The sequence below is a fragment of the Dendrobates tinctorius genome, unplaced genomic scaffold (assembly GCF_039654945.1).
Source record: "Dendrobates tinctorius isolate UK_male_01 unplaced genomic scaffold, ASM3965494v1 ptg000015l, whole genome shotgun sequence".
Classification (NCBI taxonomy): Eukaryota; Metazoa; Chordata; class Amphibia; order Anura; family Dendrobatidae; genus Dendrobates; species Dendrobates tinctorius.
Genome location: NW_027361683.1, coordinates 54343572 through 54370518, shown reverse-complemented (window position 1 = coordinate 54370518; position 26947 = coordinate 54343572). Strand labels below are relative to the sequence as shown.

The following is a 26947-nucleotide window of genomic DNA, read 5'->3' as shown; positions in this document are numbered from 1 at the left end:
CACCTTAGGAGAAGGTGCAGTACCTCTGTGGCGACTGAGCCTCAGGGGCGCCACATAAGCTGTCGGGCCCAACCTGGCTGCGGCCCCAATAGCGCCCACCGCAGCGGTCCCCATAATGCCGCTGTCTATGCCCTATATTCCGGGAGCAGCATGGCTACCGCAGTATTCAGGGGAGTCACACACCCTGAGTGAATTCAAAGAGAGACTGTGCAGTTTGTTTGAAGTATACCCTCTGTCTGAAAGCCAGAAAGTGAACATCCTGATTGGGCAGCTAACAGGTGCAGCACAGAGAGAAGTGAAAGCCTGACAGGACACTGACAGAGACTGTTACAAAGATTCTGGTCAAGCTGAGAAACACCTTTGACACACGCACCACAGCTGAGATCAAGATGTGGTTCTTTGGATGTAAACAGAAGGCGCAGGACAGTATAAGGGACTATGCTCTTAACCTGCAGGAGGCGCTGTGAGCAGTTAAGCAAACTGATCCTGACAGTGTGGAGGAAGATAAACTGTTAAAGGAGCAGTTCATTGAAGGACTCCTATCCAGTACCCACAGAGGACAGCTGTGCATCATAACCTTGCAAAACCCTGATCTGGACTTTTCTGATTTCAAGGACAGGGCTATTCGGGTACTGCAGGAGCCAACTGTCAGCCATCCAGCGCTCCCTAGGCGCCCAGCGATCACCTACCACCAGGAAGCAACATCTTTCCCTTCCATCCCTGTGGAGGCTGATGCCCAGACTCTGGATAAAGACCCATCTGCAGCTCTACGTCTTCAGGTCCAGGAGTTGACCAAAGGAATGGCTGCACTTACTAAAACTGTGCAGTCCCTGCAGGTGTCCTCCAAAGAGAAGATCCAGCTTGCCTCCAGTCCAGAGGATGTCCCATGGCTCCGGAAGAAGAGGATTCCGCCACTCCGAGGAAGGAACAATGATCGCTATGACCAGCATGGACATCCCATCTGTCGTAACTGCCGCCGGACAGGCCACATCGCCAGGTTCTGTCATTTAAACGAGCAACCCCTGGGGCAGAGGGCCAACCCCCAGGAATAGGATCCCCAGGCCCAAAGAACTGGAGAGCCAAGTATGTTGGAGGGAGACCAATCCTTCCAGTGGTGATTGACGGCATCACCATGAACGCTTTGCTGGACACTGGCTCCCAGGTGACTACCATGCCATACATTCTTGACAAGAGGTACTGGGCTGACTCTGAACTCACACATGGCCCAACTGATGAACTGACAGTAGTTGCCAGTAATGGTCAGTCTTTACCACAAGTAGGATGTAAACAAATCACTGTTAAAGTGGGTAGAGAAGAGTTAAAGTCCCAAGGTCTGATAGTTGTGGATATTGATCAACGTGAATGTAATCCCATGATGACTTTTAGTACAAATGTAATTGAAAATTGTCTTTCCAAGGTTATTGTCTTGTTGCAACAGGTGGCTGAGACTGCTGGTTCCAGTGAAAAATGAGTCCTGCAGAAGGAGATCAAGGCCCTGATGCAAAGACAGCAGGTAGAACTCTCTGGCGGAGAAATTGGCAGCGTCAGAGTGAGTGATGCTTTCCCCATTGCAATACCCCCAGATGTGAAATGTTGATTTGGTGTCGGGCAGCCATAGGTCTCAGAGGAAAAGATTACCAGGCATTGGTAGAACCAGTGTACTCTGATAGCAGGCCCACTGCCCTGACAGCCAGAGGGGTGGTTGATGTCAGAAAAGGGAGAGTACCTGTACGCCTCTTGAATTGTGGGGAGGAGGAGGCCACAATACCTCGGTATTCCACAGTTGCTAAACTGCTCACTGTCAGTAACAATGCCCGGTAGGCAGCAGAGCCCTTGGTCTCATCTGACAAGGTGGAGGACAATGGCTCTGTCAAGCAGCTGGAGGAGTGGTGCCAGCAACTGCAGGTGGTAACTGACTCTACACCTTCATACCAGAAAAATGGGGTTTACAGAGTAACACAAGAGTATGAGCAGGTATTCAGTAAACACCCAGTAGATTTTGGGCAGGCAAAAGGGGTTCAACACCATATCCCCACTGGAGATCATCCACCCATTAAAGAAAGGTACCGGCCTATACCCCCAACACAATACCAATGTGCTAAATGTATGCTAAGAGAGATGAAGGAAGCTGGGGTTATCAGAGACAGTTGTAGCCCATGGGCAGCTCCCATAGTTTTTGTAAAGAAAAAGGATGGTACCATGAGAATGTGTGTTGATTACAGGAAAATTAACAGCATTACACATAAAGATGCCTACCCATTACCTAGAATTGAGGAATCATTAGCTGCACTTAAAACTGCTAACTACTTTTCCACCTTGGATCTCACTAGTGGGTATTGGCAGGTTCCCGTGGCAGAGGCAGACAAGGAGAAAACAGCATTTACCACTCCAATGGGTCTCTGTGAGTTCAACTATATGCCATTCGGGCTCTGCACCGCCCCGGGAACATTTCAACTGCTGATGGAGTGCTGCCTGGGACACAAGAACTTTGAGACAGTCCTGCTGTACCTTGATGATATTATTGTTTTCTCCAAGACTTATGAAGACCATCTGCAACACCTGGCTGAGGTGTTTGAAGGCTTGTCCAATTTTGGCCTGAAGGTGAAGCCTTCCAAATGCCTCCTCCTGAAGCCCAAGGTACAGTACCTCGGTCATGTAGTGAGTGCAGAAGGTGTGGCACCAGACCCTGACAAAGTCACAGTCTTCCGGGACTGGCTGAAGCCCAGCAACCTCCATGAAGTACGCCAGTTCCTTGGACTGGTAGGCTACTACCAAAGATTCATCAAAGGCTTTACTGAAATAGCCACCCCTATGCAAAATCTTCTGGTGAGACAGTCCAAGAAAGCCAAACAGAAAAGTTCCACCTTTGAATGGACTGAGGAATTGGAGAGGTGCTTCACTCGACTGAAGATGGCTCTCACAGGGGATGAAGTTCTGGCCTACCCAGATTATGACAAACCCTTTGTGTTGTATATGGATGCCAGCAACATGGGACTTGAAGCAGTACTGTCACAGGTACAGAATGGCAAAGAAAGAGTGATCTCTTACGCCAGCAGGAAGCTTTGTCCTACTGAAAGGAACCCAGATAACTACAGTTCCTTCAAACTGGAGTTCCTGGCTATAGTCTGGGCTGTGACTGAAAGATTTAAGCATTACCTGGCTTCAGCCAAGTTTACCATCTTCACGGACAACAACACGCTGACTCACCTGGAAACTGCAAACCTAGGTGCACTGGAGCAGCGATGGATGGCTCGGCTATCTAACTATGAATTTACCATCAAGTACCGAACAGGGCACAAGAATGCCAATGCTGATGCGCTGTCCAGAATGCCTAATCTGCCAGAGGCAGGAGAAGACCCTGGGGCTCTGGAAGAAATAGAGCTACCTCCCTTCCACCAGCCAATTGGAGCCCAACGTGCTTAAGGAGTGAGAAACAGATGGTCTGGCTTCAAAGAAGTCACCCTGAATCCATTGCGCCATCATGACTGGGCAGAAACGCAGGATAGCGACCCCGCAGTCTACCTGCTGAAGGAGCTACTGTCACAAGCTGACTCACACCCAGAGTCGGATGCTCCTGAGGAAACCCAGCAGTTGTGGAAGGAAAGAGGCCAGCTGTTCATCTATGAAGCAAAGCTGTGTCGGAGGAGTATCAATGCCCGCACTCATGAGTTGGTCTGGCAGGTGGTAGTCCCAAAGAGAGAGGCATCAATGGTCCTGGAAGCATACCACAATGGAGCTGGACACTTCAGATGGAAGAAGTTGGAAGCCTTGCTCCGGGAGAGATTCTACTGGGCTGGTATGAGGAAAGCCATTGAAAGGTGGTGCTGGGATTGTGGATTATGTAACCTGCGCAGAAAAGATCGAAACAGCCAGAGAGCTCCTCTACAGCCAATAATCACCAAACAGCCACTTGAGTTGGTTGCCCTGGACCATGTGAAGCTGATCCCAAGCCGTTCAGGTTACATCTATGCTCTTACCATCGTGGACCACTACTCAGGATTCCTGGTAGTTGTGCCTGTCAAATATCAAACAGCCAGGACATCAGCCAGAGCATTCCAACAGCACTTCTGTAGACCACATGGATATCCTGAGCGAGTGCTTACTGATCAAGGTCCCGCTTTTGAGGCAGAAGTGTTCCAGGAATTCTGTAACTTGTACGGTTGTAAGAAGATCCGGACAACACCTTACCATCCACAGACCAATGGCATGTGTGAGAAGATGAACCAGGTAGTGATTGATCTACTGAAGACTTTGCCTTTGGAGGAGCGAAATCTGTGGCCAGAAAAGTTGCCAGATCTGGTAGACCTCTACAACCATATTCCGGTAAATTCCACCAACTGTACTCCAGCCTACTTAATGAGAGCAAGACCTGGTAAACTTCCTATTGAGTTGGACATGGGAGTCCTTACACCTGACGTAACATCACCAGATGCTGACTGGGATACAGAAAGACAACAACAGTACTGCAGAATTCAAGAGTGTGTGGAAAAGAGTCTAGCTCAGGCAAGACAAAAGCAAGAGAAGCTGTATAATCAACATGCACCTGCTGTTCCCTTGTCACCAGGAGAACAAATCTTAAAAAGGAAAAGGAGATTGCATAAATTGGATGACCAATGGGAAGCTGAACCATACACCATTCTACCCTCAAACTTTGACAACATCAAAGTATGCCTTATTAGTAAAGATGGAGGAGAAATCTCAGCAGCCATATCAAGAGATCATCTGAAACTGTGCCCTGACCTGTTGAAGGAAAGAATGGAAGAACAAAATAACATCCAACCCTTAGAGGACGAAGGGAAGGTCAGCACTATACTTGGAGAATTCCCTGCAAATTGGACTAAAGTAAATGATGCCATAGTGGTGCCAGTGTTAACATTTCCCCAACTGGTAGTACAAGCAGAAGTGATTCCAGAGAACTCTGAAAATCAGGAAGTTCAAGTAGCAGATACCGCACCAGCAGTGGAGCCAGAGAACCCTCGCCCTGCCAGTGGTGAATCTGTCATGCCCACAGTGACTGAGAGCTAGCAGACGCTTACTACCCAGTTTACACGCAACACCAGTAGTTAGAACCAGACAAACAGTTCAGTCCATAACAACACCAGTATTAAACAGATCTACCCGTACCACCCAAGGTATACCACCCATTAGATTCCACATATAAAATAAGTTAAAGTGAAGTAACTGTTAATATGTAAATATGTAACGTTTAAGTCTTGTGCCTACAGATAATCTGTAAGAGTTTCCTTTGAATTTTCCAGTTTTACCCTGTTTTCATGGACACTGAACCAAAGGACTATGTGTGGTCATCTATTTTGTACATAGTTCACCATTTGCCCAGGAATGGACCATGAACGTTGATGCTGGACTTATCATCACAGGCTTATTTTTGGAGCTCTTGGTTTTTGTACGTTTTCATATATTTCAAATCTTGTAACCTTCATATTGTTTATATGTTTATATGTTTTATATGTTTTCATCAGCCCAGGAGTGCTGACTTGCACTAGGGGGGAATGTGGCGCCCCCAGGGGTATGGTCGCCACAGTGGCATTGCCTTCCTCCAGTGAGGGTGATGTCAGGCTTGGAAGCAAGGAAGGGTCTCTCCAGCAGTTTATCTATACATGCAACACAGTTCCCACTCCAGACCAACAGAGGGAGCTCTGAACCAGGAAGGGAAGAGTTAGTTAGTGTGAGGAGGGTGAAGTGTGCAGACGTGGAGAAGGAGCTGGGAGATTGAGCAGAGAGGAAAGGCTCATCTCCAGCGACGGCGCATGAACTGGAGCCTGGTCTCCATGGTTGTATGGACACTAATGGTCCTGCAGCAGACACCAGAGGAGTAGGAAGTTGTAAATACCCGACTCCCACCTAAGACTCGGAGGCACAACAGCACGGTGTGAGCCAAGAGAGAAATAGCGGCTACAGCTGTCTGCCATACGAGGAATTCTGAGAGATGATAACAAGGAGGAACGTCAATGTAACTCGGTACTGGACGTACCCCAAATGAGTGATAGGAAGGAGAATACACAGCCCATCTGCTGAGAGCAAGATCCCTGAATTGCTTCCAGACTAGCCTGCTCTTGTACCATCTATAGTACAAAAACTTGGCACTCAAAAGAAAAATTGATTTGACAGTTCCTTTATTGTAAAAGGCATCCAGTTAAATATACTTCTTTTACTTCTTTAAACGTTTTTGGTCATACAATTGACCTTCATCAGAAACAGAATTTTTTCACAGTTGGTTTTAATGAAATAGCGAATCCTGAGACAAGGTTCAAGTGAGCTTAGTGAAACTCTACAGGTTCCATGGGCAGTGATAGAGAGTCCGTGAGTGAGATTCGTGGTCGGCTGGTGCTACTGGATGTGCAATAGCACATGAAAAGTAATAGCCGACTGGAATGAGTGCCAAGACAGGTACCTGAGAGGAACTGTAATGGAAAATTCCATATATTATTATTAAAGAACCGCTGTCATAAGTAGGCACTATTCAGTACTGGGTATATTCATTAATAATGTGGAGAAACAGACGTCTGGGAAGCAGCAGCTACTGAGGATGAAAGGACACCATTCATGTAGGAAATCACCAGACCCACGGGTTTGACACCTTGGGTTATACAGGGACCGGTAGATCCAATAATTGGTGTCGGTGTCCAGAAATTTGTACTGTAATATATTCAGGAAACTATCCTGTATTGTTTGTGACAGGCATGAATGTCTACAACTGGGTGCTGTGATTCTCCAAATGGTATGTCCTGCCCAGGGAGGCAAGTGTGTCACAGGGAGAGTGAACGCGCTGTTCAGGAGAAGCTGAACACAGCGCTGTCACAGCGTCTCTCATACCAGCAGCACATGCGTCCAGCCACAGACTAAGCGCTATTCCTCTGCACCTTCTTTGCTTCTCCTGAACAGCGCGTTCACTCTCCCTGTGACACACTTGCCTCCCTGGGCAGGACATACCATTTGGAGAATCACAGCACACAGTTGTGGACATTCATGCCTGTCACAAACAATACAGGATAGTTTCCTGAATATATTACAGTACAAATTTCTGGACACCCACACCAATTATTGGATCTACCGGTCCCTGTATAACCCAAGGTGTCAAACCGCGGGTCTGGTGATTTCCTACATGAATGGTATCCTTTCATCCTCAGTAGCTGCTGCTTCCCAGACGTCTGTTTCTCCACATTATTAATGAATATACCCAGTACTGAATAGTGCCTACTTATGACAGCGGTTCTTCAATAATAATAAATGGAATTTTCCATTACAGTTCCTCTCAGGTACCTGTCTTGGCACTCATTCCAGTCGGCTATTACTTTTCATGTGGTATTGCACATCCAGTAGCACCAGCCGACCACGAATCTCACTCACGGACTCTCTATCACTGCCCATGGAACCGGTGGAGTTTCACTAAGCTCACTCGAACCTTGTCTCAGGATTCGCTATTTCATTAAAACCAACTGTGAAAAAATTCTGTTTCTGATGAAGGTCAATTGTTTGACCGAAAACGTTTAAAGAAGTAAAAGAAGTATATTTAACTGGATGCCTTTTACAATAAAGGAACTGTCAAATCAATTTTTCTTTTGAGTGCCAAGTTTTTGTACTACATTGTTAGTTGGCTGGATACCCGACTTGTGCACCTCCCTCCACACTGAGTGCCGTATTTTTTCTATCTTGTACCATCTGTAATCAGGACCCTGGACTGCATTTGCCAAGTAAAGGTAAAGAAACTGCACCCTGTTGTGTCCTTGCCTCCTTCCTGCTACCTTTCCGGCACCGCTACATCCCTGTGCCTATCACTGCACCATTACATCTACACTGCCCTGGGACTACAGCTTTACCTGTGGGGAGCTTTTACATCTTTGCTGCACCATACCATCAGTCCCAGAGGATCTGCATGCAGCGTCGGCTTAACACCCCCCTTGCCGAACACCACAGGTGGCGTCACAAACTATTCCTCTAATCAACTACATTCCACCAGTCAATCTCCCTTTTACTTGGGCGCCCAGGGCCACGGACCGGGTCACCGCTGCTGTGACACCTTCCCCCTGAGTTACCGGCCCAGTACCGAGTACCCCACAGCCCAGGGAGCGCGACCCACAAGCGCCTTCTTGATTCCGGCATGGCTGGTCTATCTGGAAGAGTGTCCCCATAGAAGGACCTTGAGACTTTCAGGCACACGGGTCTTGCTGGGAGGTGGAGAGAGCTAGTTCACTGGAGCCTCCGTGATGATTCTAGTGGGCTCAATAATGTGTGAAGGTTCCTCCACTGTTTCGATTGGCTGGAAGACCCTGAATAGGGCATCGGCTTTGGTGTTCTTGTTGCCAGGGCGAAAGCGGAGCGGTTCTCGAAGTTAAATCGGGCAAAAAATAAGGACCATCTGGACTGATGAGGATTGAGTCTCTGGGCAGACTTAGGTAGGCCAAATTCTTGTGGTCAGAGATTACAAAAGGGATGGACAGCCCCCTCCAGGAGATGACTCCATTCTTCCAGTGCCAATTATATGGCCAACAGTTCACGGTCGCCGATTGAGTAGTTGCACTCGGATGGAGAGAAGGCCTTCGAAAAGAAGCCACAGGAATGCAGACGACCGTAGGTGGATCTCTGGGACAGTACTGCCCCGGCACCTGTTGAAGAAGCGTCCACCTCGAGTACAACGGGTTGGTTGCTTTCAGGATGGTGCAACACCAGGGCCGTGGAGAAAGCCCGTTTTAGGGTCTGAAAGGCCTCCTCCGCCTCAGTAGTCCAAGAATTGGGAGCTGTCCCCTTTCAGGTGAAAGTGGAAATAGGTTTGGTTATTGCGGAAAAGTGAGAAATGAATTGCCTGTAATAATTGGCAAATCCGAGAAACCGTTGTATCGCTCTTACTCCAACTGGGCGAGGCCATTTGAGAATGGCAGTCAGTTTCTCGGGATCCATCCTTAATCCAACGTTGGAGATAACATTTCCAAGAAACGGCAGAGAGGTTTGTTGAAAGAGACATTTCTCTATCTTAGCGTACAAGCGATTCTCCCAAAGACGCTGTAACACCAGGTGAACGCTCTTTCTGTGGGATGAGAGATGCGGCGAGAAGACGAGGATGTCATCCAAGTACACGACCACACAGGAGTACAAGCGGTCCCAGAAGATCTCGTTGACGAACTCTTGAAACACTGCAGCATTGCAGAGACCAAAGGGCATGACCAGGTATTCGTAATGGCAGTCTCGAGTGTTGAAAGTCATCTTCCACTCGTCACCTACGCAGATACGGATCAGATTATAGACTCCCCTAAGGTGTAACTTGGAGAAGACCCGAGCCCCTCTGAGACAGTCAAACAACTCCGAAATGAGTGGAAGAGGATACCTGTTCTTGATGGTGATCTCATTCAAGCCTCTATAGTCAATGCATTGCCGTAGAGATCCATCCTTTTTCTTGACGGAGAAAAACCCGGCTCCCGCAGGCGAAGAGGACTTCCGTATAAAGCCTTTGGCGAGGTTCTCCCGGACATATTCGGACATGGCTAAGGTCTCTGCGGGAGACAGGGGGTAGATTCTGCCCCTTGAATGAGTCGAACCAGGGATTAGTTCAATTGGCAGTCAAAAGGCCGGTGTGGAGGAAGAACCTTCTTATCAAAGACATCAGCAGATAGGACCGGAGTAGGACTGCGGGACTGGAGCATAGAGAGCGGGACAGAGCAGGAACTCGGGAGGCAGGACTGGAGTAGGACTGCAGGACTGGAGCATAGACAGCAGGAAGCACAGAATACAGGTCTGTGAGAGACAAGAGAGTACACAAGGAAGCAGGGGCCCAGTGTGCTAGCAAACACAACGATCAGGCGCCTCCCTCAAAGGAGGATGGCCTGATATGCCCCTGTCTGGTCTGCCATTGGTCCGACAGTGCTTCCGGGTCAGGGCATTGCCGGAACACAAGTGACAGGAGGGAGGCGCGGCTGCGGCCTACGGCGCATGCGCATTGCATGCAGAGACACTTTCGGCCGCCGACCTGTCAGAAGGGACCGCCGTGGCTGTCGGGCAGCGGGGGGCTGCGGCGCGGAGGCCGGGTGCATATACAGTGGTGGCATGACAGTAGTGATATGGTCGCATTCATTTTGTTAGATCGCTAATGATTAGAAACCTGAAGGAAATTTTCTGTATTGAGTTTGCCCCTCTCTTTTTCATACTTCTCATATTTTTAATATAATTTTCATCTCTCCTATATGACTTCACACCTGAAGATGTGGAATTACTCCTTTGTGCCATGCTGTTAGTACCTTATCTATATCCCATATTACACTGGTCCCTGAAAAAGGTACTTGTTTAACTTTTATATAGATTATTTCTATACATAGTTTTTATTCACTAAGATCTTGTAGATTATTTCGTTCATTCTTACACTTTGTGTTCAGCGCAGCACTTAGTAATTAATTTATCAATATCCCTAATACTACAGGTACTGAAACCCTGAAACCTGTGGATCCTTGATCATCTGAGTACCCTCTGCTGTATGGTATTGTAGAATTTACAATAGATATCACTTAAGTAATGTAAGAAGTGAAATCTTTGGGCATTGTACTATACCTATATATCTTTGTCGTATCTGTGCATCATGAATTGTGGTATGTTTTTAGGGGCCCACTGAGACTCTTTGGTCCAGGGCCCACAAAAACCTGGAGCCAGCCCTGTGTGTCTGTCTGTGCATGCGTACGATTACACATGTGTGCATGTGTTTTTGCATGTGTGTGCATGTGTGTATGTGTTTATGCATGTATTTCCATCAGTTCCATAAACTGAATAGAGCAGAAGTCAAGTATGCGCCCCCCTCAATCCATTCATGGCTGAGCTGCAGAATCCTGTTCTCAGGATTGCTGGGGGTCCCAGTGGGCCATCCCCCAAAAGTCAGTACGTTATACCACATCATCGGGAATGGGGATAACTTGATTTATTTTGGGAATAACCCCTTATCAGATATCAGACATATAATTTAATAATCTATTATCAATCTGTCTATTATTCTATTATCTGTCATGCCGCTTTCGCCGCATGACCCCCGAAGTCGGGACTCTGTGCCTGACATCACCACTTCCGGTGCCGCGGCCGCCCCTGGGGTCTCGTCGGGTGCTCACGCGCACCTTGCACTCTTAGCCCTATGGCTGCACGCTGTTGCTAGTGCGCATGCGTGCTCCTCTCTGCTCTGGCCGCAGCCACTCCATCGCTTTGGTCCGGGAGTACCTAACCCGGAAGTCCCAGTGTTCTTGCCCTATATCAAGCTGCCTCTTCCTATGGGAGGGTCTGATTATTGTTGTGCTTCCCTGCTAGGCCTGTTTGGTTCCTGCTCGGCCGCTTCCTGTACTCATATGCAAATAAAGTCCGTGGAGCCTCATTTAAGAGTCTCAAACACGGGACTAGCCAGATCTTCCTCCAGGGAAGGACCCAGCCAAGGGGTGGGAGCATTGCACCTAGGATTTCACTGATTGAGCGCCTTTACCGGCTGCCGCAGTGTTTTCTTTGACTGGTCTCCCTGAGGTCAGTGATTGTTTTGTGATGCTTCCTGTACTCAGACTCAGGTCACCTACCTTGCACTCTGCCATGCTGCTTAGCACGCGCTCAGCCCATGCACGCTGTCTTGTCGTGCTCCTTAGCACAAGCTCTGTTTCTGTACTGCGCTCTGCCGTGCTCCTTGGCACGCGCTCAGCCTCTGTACTGTGCCCTATTGTGCTCCTTAGCATACGCTCTGGTCTTGCCTTGTGTCATGACGCGCTTCTTAGCACATCCTACGCCTTGTCTTGTACCCAGGCATGCTTCCAAGTGCGCGCCCTGCCTTGCCGTGTACCCAGGCGTGCTTCCTACCACATGCACTGCCTAGCCTTGTACCCTGGCGTGCTCTCCCACGTGTTCTGCTTTTCTCTGACCCACTGCGCTCTCGTGTACACACCTTGTAGTGTCCTGATCCGTACTTCCGTGCTCACATCCTGTACTGTCCTATACCTTGCGTACCACTGTGTCCACGCTTTGCACACTCTTGTTTTCTGCACATTCACTGCTGCACCTCGCTAGACACACTCACTCGTGTCTTCTGTGAGCCGGCCACCTGGTTCCAGCCGTCGTGGTACTTTGCCCCCCTGGCATAAAAGGCACTAAAGGGTGCAAGTTTATTATATGTAGGGGAGTTCTGAAATTATCTGTCTAGCTATCTAAGCCCGCAAAGGCAGGGTCATCTCCCCTCTGTATCAGTCTGTGATTGTTAGGGCTCATACTCACTGGCGATAAAATCGGACGTTTGCAATCCCATTTAAAATTGGAATGCACTCTGACCAATGTTAGTCAATGGGTGACATCTCACTTGCGATTTTTTTCCCATCCAAAATCAGACAGGGAAAAAAATCGCAGCATGCTGCGATTTTCGCCAATGCAAGTCAATGGGTGCGATTAAAAAAAGGACCAAAAACGGACCATCCGTTTTAAACGGATACATTACCATTCTGTGGCATAGAACACTGTAAATGGTCCTGTAAATGACTGTAGAAAAATAGTTGCGAAAGAAAACGGATTGCAAACGGATGCAAAACGGATAGAAAACAGTTGGAAAGATTAAAAATCGCATAGAAATCGCATGGCACTTGCATACCACTCCACCCTTTTTTACAGTCCTGAAATCACACCGTTTTTTTAATCGCAAATGAGGATGAGCCCTTAGCTTGTTTCCTGTAAGTGATATCTGCAATTTGTATGTAACCCCATCTCATGTACAGCACCATGGAACCAATGGTGCTATATACATAAATAATAATAATAAACTATCTATTATCTATCATCTATCTATCTCCCTATCTTTCTATCTATCGATCTTTCTATCTATTATCTATCATCTAATATCTATTATCATCATCTCCTCTGTTCACACAGGTACAACGCTACACCTATGCTTGCTGTCTCATCTGCTGCCTATCACCCTGCAATATATTTTTATGCTACAACTCTACACCTCTGCTTGATGTCTCATCTGCTGCCTATCACCCTGCAATATATATATATATATATATATATATATATATATATATAAGTATATATATATATATAAATCAAGAAGAAAGGGCAGCACTACCAAAATAATACAGCAGGTGCAAAACCTATTCAGCAGTGTCCAAACAGCCAAAATGACAAAAGGAAAAAAAAAATAGGCAGCACTCAAATTAAATGTGAAAAAAGTGGATACTTTACTGATCCTCAGATGGCAACGTTTCAATGGTGACCCGACTTTGTCAAGCAATGTGCTCATAGTCAATACAGACTTAATTAGTAGTAACACATGTGTATAAAATTCCAATGATTAATCTGTTTTACATATTCAAAATAGTCATTGTCATAGTAACGTTTACAAGTGCTCCATTAAACATATATACATATGACCAAAGATCTAGAATACAAAGTGCAACAGTGCATATACAGTGCTTTAAAAATACTCAACTTGCCTATAAAACTGATCATGACACAACCTATGAGGGTACTAAGGCTTATATAATTAAAAAAGTTAGTATACTTTACTTATATCTTTGCAGCTCTCTGTCAATGCTGGCTACTAGCTGTGGTCAGTGTTGTTCATTACCGCCCAGCTCCAACAAGTGACTCATCACTGCATGGCCGATCATTGCAGGGTGTCTGAGCATGCTCACTAGACATACTGTTCAGAACTGAATCCTCAATAATCACACAGTCTCTCTTTACAGCATTAACCAATCCTGAATACCCTTCACCACCATAGGTCACTCTTTATGCAGTTCCCACTCACTGTTTAACATTCTTGTTAAAATAGCAACACAGCCACATTGTCACCCTGATGGGTGCCTCTAAGGTTTGTGACCATTCCAGGTGTAAAAACCACAACCCCAGGCATCAATATATGCATTTTAGCATAAGGGTACTGTTACAACTAGCAACTCACCAGCGATCCCGACCAGCGATATGACGCGGTCAGGATCGCTGGTGCATCGCTAGGTGATCGCTAGTGAGCTGCCACACAGGCAGATCTCACCAGCGACATCGCTGGGGACGGGGATCGCTACTTACCTGTCAGACGCGGCGATGCTGCGTCCTCCCGCCCGGCTCCACACGTCGCTCATCGTCACAGCAGGAAGCACCGCAGGAAGTGACCGACGAGGAATAATCCAGGAGCTTCTCGCACGATGAGCGATAAACAGCGGGGGAGCGGTCGGAGGTAAGTATCACATGCAGCGATATCGCTAGCAATATCGCTGCAACGTCACAAAATCGGTGACTTTACAGCGATATTGCTAGCGATATGGCAGTGTGTAACGGGGGCTTAAGGGCTGTAACACCCTGAAGTAAAATGGCAGTTCTGAACAGTATGTCTAGTGAGCATGCTCAGGCACAATGCAATGATCGGCCATGCAGTGATGAGTCACTTGTTGGAGCTGGGCGGTAATGAACAACACTGACCACAGCTAGTAGCCAGCATTGACAGAGAGCTGCAAAGATATAAGTATACTAACTTTTTTAATTATATAAGCCTTAGTACCCTCATAGGTTGTGTCATGAACAGTTTTATAGGCAAGTTGAGTCTTTTTAAAGCACTGTATATGCACTGTTGCACTTTGTATTCTAGATCTTTGGTCATATGTATATATGTTTAATGGAGCACTTGTAAACATTACTATGACAATGGCTATTTTGAATATGTAAAACGGATTAATCATTGGAATTTTATACACATGTGTTACTACTATTTAAGTCTGTATTGCGTATGCGCACATTGCTTGACAAAGACGGGTCACCGTTGAAACATTGCCATCTGAGGATCAGTAAAGTATCCAATTTTTTCACATTTAATTTGAGTGCTGCCAATTTTTTTTCCCATATATATATATATATATATATATATATATATATATATATATATATATATATGCACAGAGGTTGGACAAAATAATGGAAACACCTAACGTTTTGGCATCATAATCTTATTATTTGTGTTATGTGATGTGTATGTAAATTAACTGTTTGTTTTGCAGAATTGTTAGAACATTGATAAGAACCTGATACCAATGGCAGACCTCTCGGATTTTCAAAGAGGCCAAATTGTTGGTGCTTGTATGGCAGGCGCTAGTGTAACAGAAAGTGCCCGAATGCTTGGCGTGTCAAGAGATACTGTCTCCAAAGTAATGACTGCATTTGAAAGAGAAGGAAAAACGTCCGCACCAAAGCACAGGTCCGGCCGAAAGTTGAAGTTGACTGAGAGAGACCGTCGGACTCTAAAGCAAATTGTGAGAGAGAATCGCAAGACCACGGCTCCGAAAATCAGTGCTGAGCTCAATGAACACCTACAGAACCCAGTTTTCATGAAAACTGTTCGTCGGGAGCTGCACAAATCTGGATTTCACGGAAGAGCTGCAATTTGAAAACCGCTGCTCTCAATGACAAATGTTTCCAAGCGGTTAGAGTGGTGTAGAAACCTCCAGAATTGGTCCCTCAAGCAGTGGAAACATGTGATATTCTCAGACGAACCATCGTTTACCCTATTTCCGACCTCCGGCCGAGTGTACGTTTGGAGACAGCCGAAAGAAGCATTCCATCCAGACTGCCTTCTCCCAACCGTTAAACATGGCGGAGGTTCTGTGATGATCTTGGGTGCTATTTCGTGGAGATCCGCGGGTCAATGATATCCCTTCATGGAAGAATTAACAGCCGCGATTATTTAGGCATTTTGGGCGACCAAGTGCATTCTATGGTTCAAGCACTGTTCCCGGAGGGGAACGCCATCTTTCAGGATGATAATGCACCAATTCATACAGCTAGAATCGTTAAAGCATGGCACGAGGAACATTGTAATGAAGTTGAGCATCTCATCTGGCCCCCACAATCCCCAGACCTCTACATTATTGACGATTTATGTCCGATTTTAGAGATTCAAGTTAGACGTCGATTTCCGCTGCCATTGTCGCTCAAAGAACTGGAGGGTGTTTTAACTGAAGAATGGGCTACAATTCCTTTGAAAACAATTCACACCTTGTATGAATCCATACCTCGGAGAATTTAGGCTGTAATCGCCGCAAAAGGTGGACCTACACCATATTAAACTAACTCTTGTTGATGTTTCCAGGTGTTTCCATTATTTTGTCCAACCCCTGTGTATATATATATATATATATATATATATATATATACACTCACTGGCCACTTTATTAGGTACACCTGTCCAACTGTGTGTTAAGACTTAATTTCTAATCAGCCAATCACATGGCGGCAACTCAGTGCATTTAGGCATGTAGACATGGTCAAGACAATCTCCTGCAGTTCAAACCGAGCATCAGTATGGGGAAGAAAGGTGATTTGAGTGCCTTTGAACGTGGCATGATTGTTGGTGCCAGAAGGGCTGGTCTGAGAATTTCAGAAACTGCTGATCTACTGGGATTTTCACGCACAACCATCTCTAGGGTTTACAGAGAATGGTCCGAAAAAGAAAAAAAATCCAGTGAGCGGCAGTTCTGTGGCCGGAAATGCCATGTTGATGCCAGAGGTCAGAGGAGAATGGGCAGACTGGTTGGAGCTGATAGAAAGGCAACAGTGACTCAAATTGCCACCCGTTACAACCAAGGTAGGCAGAAGAGCATCTCTGAACGCACAGTGCGTCGAACTTTGAGGCAGATGGGCTACAGCAGCAGAAGACCACACTGGGTACCACTCCTCTCAGCTAAGAACAGGAAACTGAGGCTACAATTTGCACAAGCTCATCGAAATTGGACAGTAGAAGATTGGAAAAACGTTGCCTGGTCTGATGAGTCTCGATTTCTGCTGCGACATTCGGATGGTAGGGTCAGAATTTGGCGTAAACAACATGAAAGCATGGATCCATCCTGCCTTGTATCAACGGTTCAGGCTGGTGGTGGTGGTGTCATGGTGTGGGGAATTTTTTCTGGGCACTCTTTGGGCCCCTTGGTACCAATTGAGCATCGTTGCAACGCCACAGCCTACCTGAGTATTGTTGCTGACCATGTCCATCCCTTTATGACCACAATGTACCCAACATCTGATGGCTACTTTCAGCAGGATAATGCGCCATGTCATAAAGCTCGAATCATCTCAGATTGGTTTCTTGAACATGACAATGAGTTTACTGTACTCAAATGGCCTCCTCAGTCACCAGATCTCAATCCAATAGAGCATCTTTGGGATGTGGTGGAGCGGGAGATTCGCATCAGGGATGTGCAGCCGACAAATCTGCGCCAACTGTGTGATGCCATCATGTCAATATGGTCCAAAATCTCTGAGGAATGCTTCCAGCACCTTGTTGAATCTCTGCCACGAAGAATTGAGGCAGTTCTGAAGGCAAAATGGGGTCCAACCCCTTACTAGCATGGTGTACCTAATAAAGTGGCCAGTGAGTGTATATATATATATAAATAATACTAGCTGAAGAGCGTTGCCTGGGCATAGTAACCAACTGTGGTTAGTTATAACAAATTATAATGATTATATTGCACATAAAAACCTTGCATCTAATCCTATCCTGTGTGATACTGACTGCTGAGCCGTGTATCTAATCCTATTCTATGTGATACTGTCTGCTGAGCCGTGTATCTAATACTATTCTGTGTGATACTGTGTGCTGAGCTGCGTATCTAATCCTATCCTGTGTGATACGGACTGCTGAGCTGTGTATCTAATCCTATCCTGTGTGATACTGCCTGGTGAACCATGTGTCTAATCCTCTCCTGTGTGATACTGACTGCTGAGCTGTGTATCTAATCCTATCCTGAGTGATACTGACTGCTGAGCTGTGTATCTAATCCTATCCTGTGTGATACTGGGCTCCCCCTGCAGTCTGTGTCAGAGGGTGGTCTGTGTTGGCACGGTAATAAATTGTGTTATTTCCAGCTTTACAGAAGGACGATAACACCATAGAAATTATAAGAATAATAGGCCTCAGTTACCACAACTGTCTACAAAGAAAACTGTTGCTGATAGCAACCAATCGCAGCTCATTTTTCATCTTTTAAACAGCTCTGGGACAGCGTGGTGAGTTTTGAGTTGCGACTTTTGTGTTTCGACTTTTATGTGGCGAGTTTGGTGTATGTGTGGTGAAATGTATGCTGAGGGTGGTATATGTGTTGAAGCACGTGGTAGTGTGTGGCGCATTTTGTGTGTGTTGATATCCCAGTGTGTGGTGAGTATCCCATGTCAGGGCCCCACCTAAGCAACTGTACGGTATATACTGTTTGGCGCCATCGCTCTCATTCTTTAAAGCTGGAGTCACACATAGTGACTCGCCAGCGATCCTGACAACGATATCAATGTGTCAGGATCACTGGTGAATCGCTATGTGATCGCTGGTGAGCTGTCAAACAGACAGCTTCACCAGCGATCAGCACAGCGACGCCGAGCGCGCGGCGTCGCTGTGTTCGTTAGTAACCAGCGCGCTGATGCAGGGAGCTGGTAACTAACGTACACATCGGGTATCTAGGGACGCATCAGCACACTGGTAACTAAGGTACACATCGGGTATCTAAGGGACGCACGTCCCTTGGATACCCGATGTGTACGTTAGTTACCAGCTGATCGCTGGTCTCCCGCCTGTCACACGCAGCGATGCGTGCTGGCCAGCAGGAGATCAGCGACCAAAAAACGTCCTGGGCTTTCCTGCAGCGATCAGCGATACCGGCAGGGGGGCCGGTCGCTGTCACACACAGCGATCTCGCTGGTGAGATCGTTGTTGTGTCACAAAACTTGTGACTCAGCAGCGATCTCGCTAGCGAGATCGCTATGTGTGACGGGGCCCTAAATCCCCCTTGTTCACATCTGGCAGCTGTCAATTTGCCTCCAACACTTTTCCTTTCACTTTTTCCCATTATGTAGATAGGGGCAAAATTGTTTGGTGAATTGGAAGGCGCAGGGTTAAAATTTTGCCTCATAACAAAGCCTATGATGCTCTCGGGGTCCAGACATGTGACTGTGCAAAATTTTGTGGCTGTAGCTACGACGGTGCAGATGCCAATGCATACACTTTTTCCCCATTATGTTGATAGGGGAAAAATTGTTTGGTGAATTGTAACGCACGGCGTTAAAATTTTGCCTCACAACATAGCCTATGACGCTCTCGGGGTCCAGACGTGTGACTGTGCCAAATTTTGTGGCTGTAGCTGCGACGGTGCGGATGCCAATCCCGGACATACATACATACACACCCACATTGAGCTTTATATATTAGATATGTAAAGCTCAATGTGTGTGTGTTTGTGTGTACAGTTGTGGCCAAAAGTCTTGACACCCCTGCAATTTTGTCAGATAATACTCAGTTTCTTCCTGAAAATGATTGCAAACACAAATTCTTTGGTTTTATTATCTTCATTTAATTTGTCCTAAATGAAAAAACACAAAAGAGAATGAAGCAAAAAGCAAAACATTGATCATTTCACACAAAACTCCAAAAATGGGCCAGACAAAAGTATTGGCACCCTCAGCCTAATACTTGGTTGCACAACCTTTAGCCAAAATAACTGCAATCAACCGATTCCGGTAACCATCAATGAGTTTCTTACAATGCTCTGCTGGAATTTTAGACCATTCTTCTTTGGCAAACTGCTCCAGGTCCCTGATATTTGAAGGGTGCCTACTCCAAACTGCCATTTTTAGATCTCTCCACAGGTGTTCTATGGGATTCAGGTCTGGACTCATTGCTGGCCACCTTAGAAGTCTCCAGTGCTTTCTCTCAAACCATTTTCTAGTGCTTTTTGAAGTGTGTTTTGGGTCATTGTCCTGCTGGAAGACCCATGACCTCTGAGGGAGACCCAGCTTTCTCACACTGGGCCCTACATTATGCTGCAAAATTTGTTGGTAGTCTTCAGACTTCATAATGCCATGCACACGGTCAAGCAGTCCAGTGCCAGAGGCAGCTAAGCAACCCCAAAACATCAGGGAACCTCTGCCATGTTTGACTGTAGAGACCGTGTTTTTTTCTTTGCCTCTTTTTTTTCTGGTAAACTCTATGTTGATGCCTTTGCCCTAAAAGCTCTACTTTTGTCTCATCTGACCAGAGAACATTCTTCCAAAACGTTTTAGGCTTTTTCAGGTAAGTTTTGGCAAACTCCAGCTTGGCTTTTTTATGTCTCGGGGTAAGAAGTGGGGTCTTCCTGGGTCTCCTACCATACAGTCCCTTTTCATTCAGACGCCGACATATAGTACGGGTTGACACTGTTGTACCTTCGGACTGCAGGGCAGCATGAACTTGTTTGGATGTTAGTTGAGGTTCTTTATCCAACATCTGCACAATCTTGCGTTGAAATCTGTTGTCAATTTTTCTTTTCCCTCCACATCTAGGGAGGTTAGCCACAGTGCCATGGGCTTTAAACTTCTTGATGACACTGCGCACGGTAGATACAGGAGCATTCAGGTCTTTGGAGATGGAATTGTAGCCTTGAGATTGCTCATGCTTCCTCACAATTTGGTTTCTCAAGTCCTCAGACAGTTCTTTGGTCTTCTTTCTTTTCTCCATGCTCAATGTGGTACACACAAGGACACAGGACAGAGGTTGAGTCAACTTTAATCCATGTCAACTGGCTGCAAGTGTGATTTAGTTATTAGCAACACCTGTTAGGTGCCACAGGTAAGTTACAGGTGCTGTTAATTACACAAATTAGAGACGCATCTAATGATTTTTCAAACAGTGCCAATACTTTGGTCCACCCTCTTTTTTATGTTTGGTGTGGAATTATATCCAATTTGGCTTTAGGACAATTCTTTTTGCGTTTTTTCATTTAAGACAAATTAAATGAAGATAATAACAAAGAATTTGTGTTTCCAATAATTTTCAGGAAGAAACTGAGTATTATCTGACAAAATTGCAGGGGTGTCAATACTTTTGGCCACCACTGTAGGTGGAATGGTCAGTTGTTCAAATACTTTTATCCATATGGTGTCGTTTGTATTTAAAAATTTGGGATTAAAAAGAAAATAAGGCACAATAAAAATGTCTTCACTAGTTTATTGAACCTATGTTATGGGGTTACAGTGTAGAGCCATAAGACCACAACGTCTGATTGCTCTTACTCCAGGGCTGAGAAGAAGCACTTCTTCATTGTGTAAATGTGCTTATTCCTTCAGGCAGAACAGGGGTTAATCGGCCATGTTGGAAATCCCTGTGCTCACAACTGAGCTCAGTTAGCCACTCCTTTCCCCTTTATACTCTGGACTGTTACTAATCTTTGTCAGAGCAAGCATTTGCTGTATGTTTATCGGTGGGAGAGGGGGAGAGGAGTACATATGACAAGGAGAGTTGGAGTAGTAATCTGTGACTGTTGCTTCGTTTGTATGCGTGGTAATTCCTTATCCTTCTCTATTTTAGTTTATTCCCCTACCTTCACACCCCATGGCATTCCTATGTTACATGTGAGTGCATATTTTGTATGCCTGGAGTCTTCTGTTAACCCTTGTCCAAGTTGCCTTGTTTGTTGGGTTGGTGTACTACGGTGCACAGTAGCGCCCCCTTTTCCCTGGGTGGGGGAAGAGAACAGATGGAGGACTAACTCAGGAGATAAGGCAAAGGTGGAGGCCCCGGCATCTTCACCATCTGAAGTATCTCGGAGAGCAGGGCGAGCTAGGTTTCCCCCTAGTGTTAGGGACAGGGATGGAGCCCCTGGTCTCCGGTCACCCGACAGCTGTGTCGTGACAACCTATTTGAAATACTGTAGGTCCCAGTGCAATTCAGTGCATTTCCTAGTTATGGTGAGTATAATACCCATTACTTTGTGCAGGGTTACCACTGTTTTAATTAACAGCATGTATAACATTCAGACTACACAATCCACATTGACTCTGTTACCATAGAAGCAGATACAACTTAATTCAGAGAGTTGAACCATCTTAAGGACTGACCTTTTTTACACCCACTAATCTCTTTGCTCCTCTCCTTACTGTAAATTCGAAACAACTAGTGTTTGAGATTGAAAAGAGAGCAGATGAGCAAACTCACTGGACTAAAAAATGAAAAAAGCTGAGAATTGTACAAGAAACAAAATCAGACACAGGGAATTGTGAGAAATCCAGACAGGCATTATTCTTGAACGTCAATTTCATGGAATAGACAATAAGAAAATAATCTTAAAATGTCAAATAATAAAGAAATTAAAGCAGACCCTCTTCCCCCAACTTAACCTTTTCAACACTGGGCACGATTTTCCGCTTTGCGCTTTTGTTTTTTCCTTCCCTTCTTCCAAGAGCCATAACTTTTTTATTTTTCCAGCCATATAGCCATATGTGGGCTTGTTTTTTGCAGGAGGAGTTGTACTCTTGACTGACACCATTCATTATGCGACATACTGTACATGGAAATGGGGGGAAGTTCCAAGTGCAGTGAAATTGCAAAAAAGTGCAATTCCACAAAGCTGTTTTTTTTGAGGGGGGTATTTACCATGTTCACTATATGGTAAAACTGACTGAACAATATGTACAAGTATTTACACAAGAAAATCCCATGATGGATAACATGATCCGGGATGAAAATTCTCCATTAAATGTCACCTGCCTAACCCAGCAGGAAGTACGGCGGCGTCTAAAAATCACTAAAATTGACAAATCCCCGGGCTCAGATGGGATACACCCCCGAGTACTGCAGGAATTAAGCACAGTCATAGATAGACCATTATTTTTAATCTTTAAGGATTCCATAATAACAGGGTCTGTACCGCAAGACTGGCGTATAGCAAATGTGGTGCCAATATTCAAAAAGGGGACAAAAACTGAACTTGGAAATTATAGGCCAGTAAGTTTAACCTCAACTGTGGGTAAAATCCTGGAGGGCTTTCTAAGAGATACTATACTGGAGTATCTGGAGAAGAATAACCTCATGACCCAATATCAACATGGGTTTACAAGGGACCGTTCCTATCAGACTAATCTGATAAGCTTTTATGAAGAGGTAAGTTCCGGACTGGACCAAGGGAATGCAGTGGACGTGGTGTACATGGACTTTTCAAAAGCTTTTGATATGGTGCCACACAAAAGGTTGATACATAAAATGAGAACAATGGGGATAGGGGAAAATATGTGTAGGTGGGTTAAGAGCTGACTCAGGGATAGGAAACAAAGGATGGTTATTAATGGAGCACACTCGGACTGGGTCACGGTTAGCAGTGGGGTACCACAGGGGTCAGTTTTGGGCCCGCTTCTTTTTAACATATTTATTAATGACCTTGTAGGGGGCATAGAGAGTAGAATTTCAATATTTGCAGATGACACTAAACTCTGCAGGGTAATCAATACAGAGGAGGACAATTTTATATTACAGGAGGATTTATGTAAACTAGAAGTTTGGGCTGATAAATCGCAAATGAGCTTTAATGGGGATAAATATAAGGTGATGCACTTGGGTAGAACGAATAAGATGTATAATTATGTGCTTAATTGTAAAACACTAGGCAAAACTGTAACTGAAAAGGACCTGGGTGTATGGGTGGATGACAAACTCACATTTAGTGGCCAGTGTCAGGCAGCTGCTGCAAAGGCAAATAAAATAAAGGGATGCATTAAAAGAGGCATAGATGCTCATGAGGAGAACATCATTTTACCTCTATATAAGTCACTAGTGCGACCACACTTAGAACACTTAGAATACTGTGTACAGTTCTGGTCACCGGTGTATAAGAAAGACATAGCTGAACTGGAGCGGGTGCAAAGAAGAGCCACCAAGGTTATTAGGGAACTAGGGGGTCTGCAATACCAAGACAGGTTATTACACTTGGGGTTATTTAGTTTGGAGAATCGAAGGCTTAGGGGTGATCTTATTACAATGTATAAATATATGCGGGGACAGTACAAAGACCTTTCTAATGATCTTTTTACTCTTAGACCTGTGACGGGGACAAGGGGGCATCCTCTACGTCTGGAGGAAAGAAGGTTTAAGCATACTCACAGACGCGGATTATTTACTGTAAGAGCAGTGAGACTATGGAACTCTCTGCCATATGATGTTGTAATGAGTGACTCTCTACTAAAATTTAAGAAGGGACTGGATGCCTTTCTTGAAAAGTATAATATTAGAGGGTATATACACTAGTTTCCTTAATATTGCGTTGATCCAGGGAGCTAGTCTGATTGCCGTATGTGGAGTCGGGAAGGAATTTTTTTCCCCAATGTGAAGCTTACTGTTTGCCACATGGGTTTTTTTTTGCCTTCCTCTGGATCAACATGTTAGGGCCGGTTAGGACAGGATATGGGTTGAACTAGATGGACTTAAAGTCTCCCTTCAACCTTAATAACTATTTTACTATGTTACTATGCAGATATCAAACTCAGGGCTGCCACTAGGAATTTCGGGGCCCCATACTGGCAACATTTTCGGGGCCCCCCTTGAGACTCCACCCAGGCTTTACCCCCAGCCCAGCCTCCACCTTTCGAACTGTCTACAGTTCCACTGCTCTCTCATAGAAAAACTCCACTTCTCACCAATCACACATTAAGGCCGGAGTCACACTAGCGAAAAAAATTGGACTAATGCAATGTGATAAAAAATTGCATTGCAATCGTCCCAATGTTATTCTATGGTGTAGCTCCCATCATCCGATTTTTTTTTTCAGATCTTTTCCTTGGACCGAGACAATCGCAGCATGCTGCGATTGTCCTCGTTTTTCGGATTGGACTCGCCAATGCAAGTCTATGGGTGCGATTAAAATCGGATTACAAACGGACCACAAGTGTGACTTGCGATAAAATCGCACCCAGTGTCCTTTAACAAAAGCCAGCAATTCATTTTCCAATACAGTAAAATCACACTGACATGTTTAATAAAGAAACGAAAGAATAGATATAGACACATAGAATACATGTGTATATATATATATATACATACATACATACATATGTCATTGAGACACATATATATATATATATATTGTGGTACAGTAAAGGGTGTTTTACTGGATGGGAGATACATTTCTCCCAGCAGATTAATGTTTGGCCGGGTTTTTCCCTAAAAACAGGACCTGCGATGATGTCATGGCCACGTGATCAGCCCATGTGATGTCTACCTCACCGGTGGGAGGGGTTATGTGCTATGTTATGGAGGTTGGTATTTGGCACATGGTGAAGGTGTGTCTGGATGTTACAGGAACTCGGCAGGACTTAGCCTGAACTTGTACACAGGATCCCCGTGCTGCAGGGCTATAGCAGCAAGACTCTCAACAACCCTGGGAATGGCACTTGGCGGATGCCGCAGGACCTGGCAGCCGCTTATTTAAGCCCGTCCCTTGCAAAGGGTGAGTCTGGGACCAGTGGTTCTCCAAGCTGGAGTACATTTATGTTTTTCCTGATTCTCTATTAACCTGCTGTTTGCAAAGTGACATTAAACCACTGAAATTAAACTTTAAGCCTGTGTGTTGCCTCGTTACTGCAGCCCTGCCATTACCTACCAGAGCAAATCCCTACAATATATATATGCAATATAACTGTAATTCATACAGTTCTTCATAGCCGAATAGCCGCTGAAGCATTTGCCGGCTTTTGTAAAATCATTCCCCAACCCGACATGAAATGACACATGGTTTACATATAGTAAACCATTTCGTTACATTTTTTTTATATGTCTTTCACTAGTAATTAGATGAGGGTATGTGTGTAAAATTTGGGAGGTGTAGGTGTTAATTTAAGGGGTTAATTCGTTGTTAAAAATTGCGTGGGCTCCCGCGGTAATTTGTCAACCAGAGAGGTAAAGCAGGTGAGTGAGGGCAGATTTTAATAGCCTTGAGAGGGACCATTGTTTTTGCCCCCCCCTGGCTACAAACATCTGCCCCCAGACACCCCAGATAATGCGCATCTATTAGATGTACCTTTTCTGGCACTTATCCTCTCTATTCCCATTGCCCTGTAGGGGTGGCTAATGGGTTAATATAACAAAGGGTTAATATCACCTTGCTATTGGAAGGTGACATTAAGCCGGTTAAAAATGGAGAGGAGTCAATAAGACACCGATCCATTATTAACCCTAGACTACGAAATGGTTAAAAAACACACAGACATTAATTAAAAAGTCTTTTAATGAAATAAAGACAACAAGTTTTTGACTAATTTTTATTCCTCTGCTAATCCAAAAATAAACCATGATCTGCAAAAAATAAAACATAAAAAAGCAACAGTATCCTTACCTCTCCAACGTTCATTGATGTCCCACGCTATAATCCTTCACAAGGGGTTAAATAGTTTACAACGTGGACAGTTGCTAATGCGACCAGCCCCACTGTAATCTACTACAGAATGAATTAGTTCAGCTCTGTGCAGCCTCACTGGCTGCCTGGAGATCAACTAATTACCGTGGGAAAGTTTCGGACTTTTCCAACGCTCATTAGTTCTCTTTAGGTCAGCCAGGGACTCCCACTGACGTCACTGAGGCTGAGGGGAGTCCCTGGCTGACCTGAGGTGAACTAATGAGCGTGGGAAAAAGTCAGAAACTTACCCACCGCTTTGGAAGATTAAGTAGGAGCACATTTTTGCCTCCAGGAGGCCCAAGCCTTTAAAAGAAAGGGGTGCGAGTGGGTTTCCCAACTGGAAAGTTCCTCCATTCTGTAAATGTGTTTGATTTTTTTCAAACCATTCGGCAAGGGTTGGTGGAGATGGACTCTTCCAGTGGGATGAAATTAAATGCTTAGCCGCGCTCAACATTAGAGCCAGAGGACCATGTTTTGTTAGCCTGCAGTCCGAAGTGGGAGAAGAAAGTAACACTTCTTTTGGGGAGAGGTTCCTGGTTATCAACTTTAGATCTATAAGCATTTTGCTGACCCCCGATCAAAAGTCTTTTAGAAGGGGACAGGTCCAGAAGATGTGTGAGATGTTGCCTATTCCCAGACCGCACCTCCAGCATAATTTGGATTCAATGAATCCAAGATGGTGCAGAAATTCAGGTGTCCTATACCATCTCGAGTTTTCCTGTAATAAGGTGCATCTGGAGAACCCATTTGAGTTGGCCAGGACCTTA

General features: G+C 45.3%; 1 protein-coding gene across 5 annotated transcripts in view; it reads right to left on the bottom strand.

Annotated features, from left to right (window-relative positions):
* Positions 1–26947, bottom strand: part of NKAIN1 (sodium/potassium transporting ATPase interacting 1) — a 214874-nt gene that overhangs the window by 128510 nt on the left and 59417 nt on the right. The window contains exon 1 of one of the 5 annotated variants that reach the window (XM_073564390.1): positions 13519–13652. The exons of the other annotated variants lie outside the window; for them this stretch is intronic. The gene's annotated coding sequence lies outside the window, so the exon portion shown is untranslated. Of the gene's footprint in view, positions 1–13518; positions 13653–26947 lie in introns of those variants that run through there. 5 annotated transcript variants of the gene reach the window in all.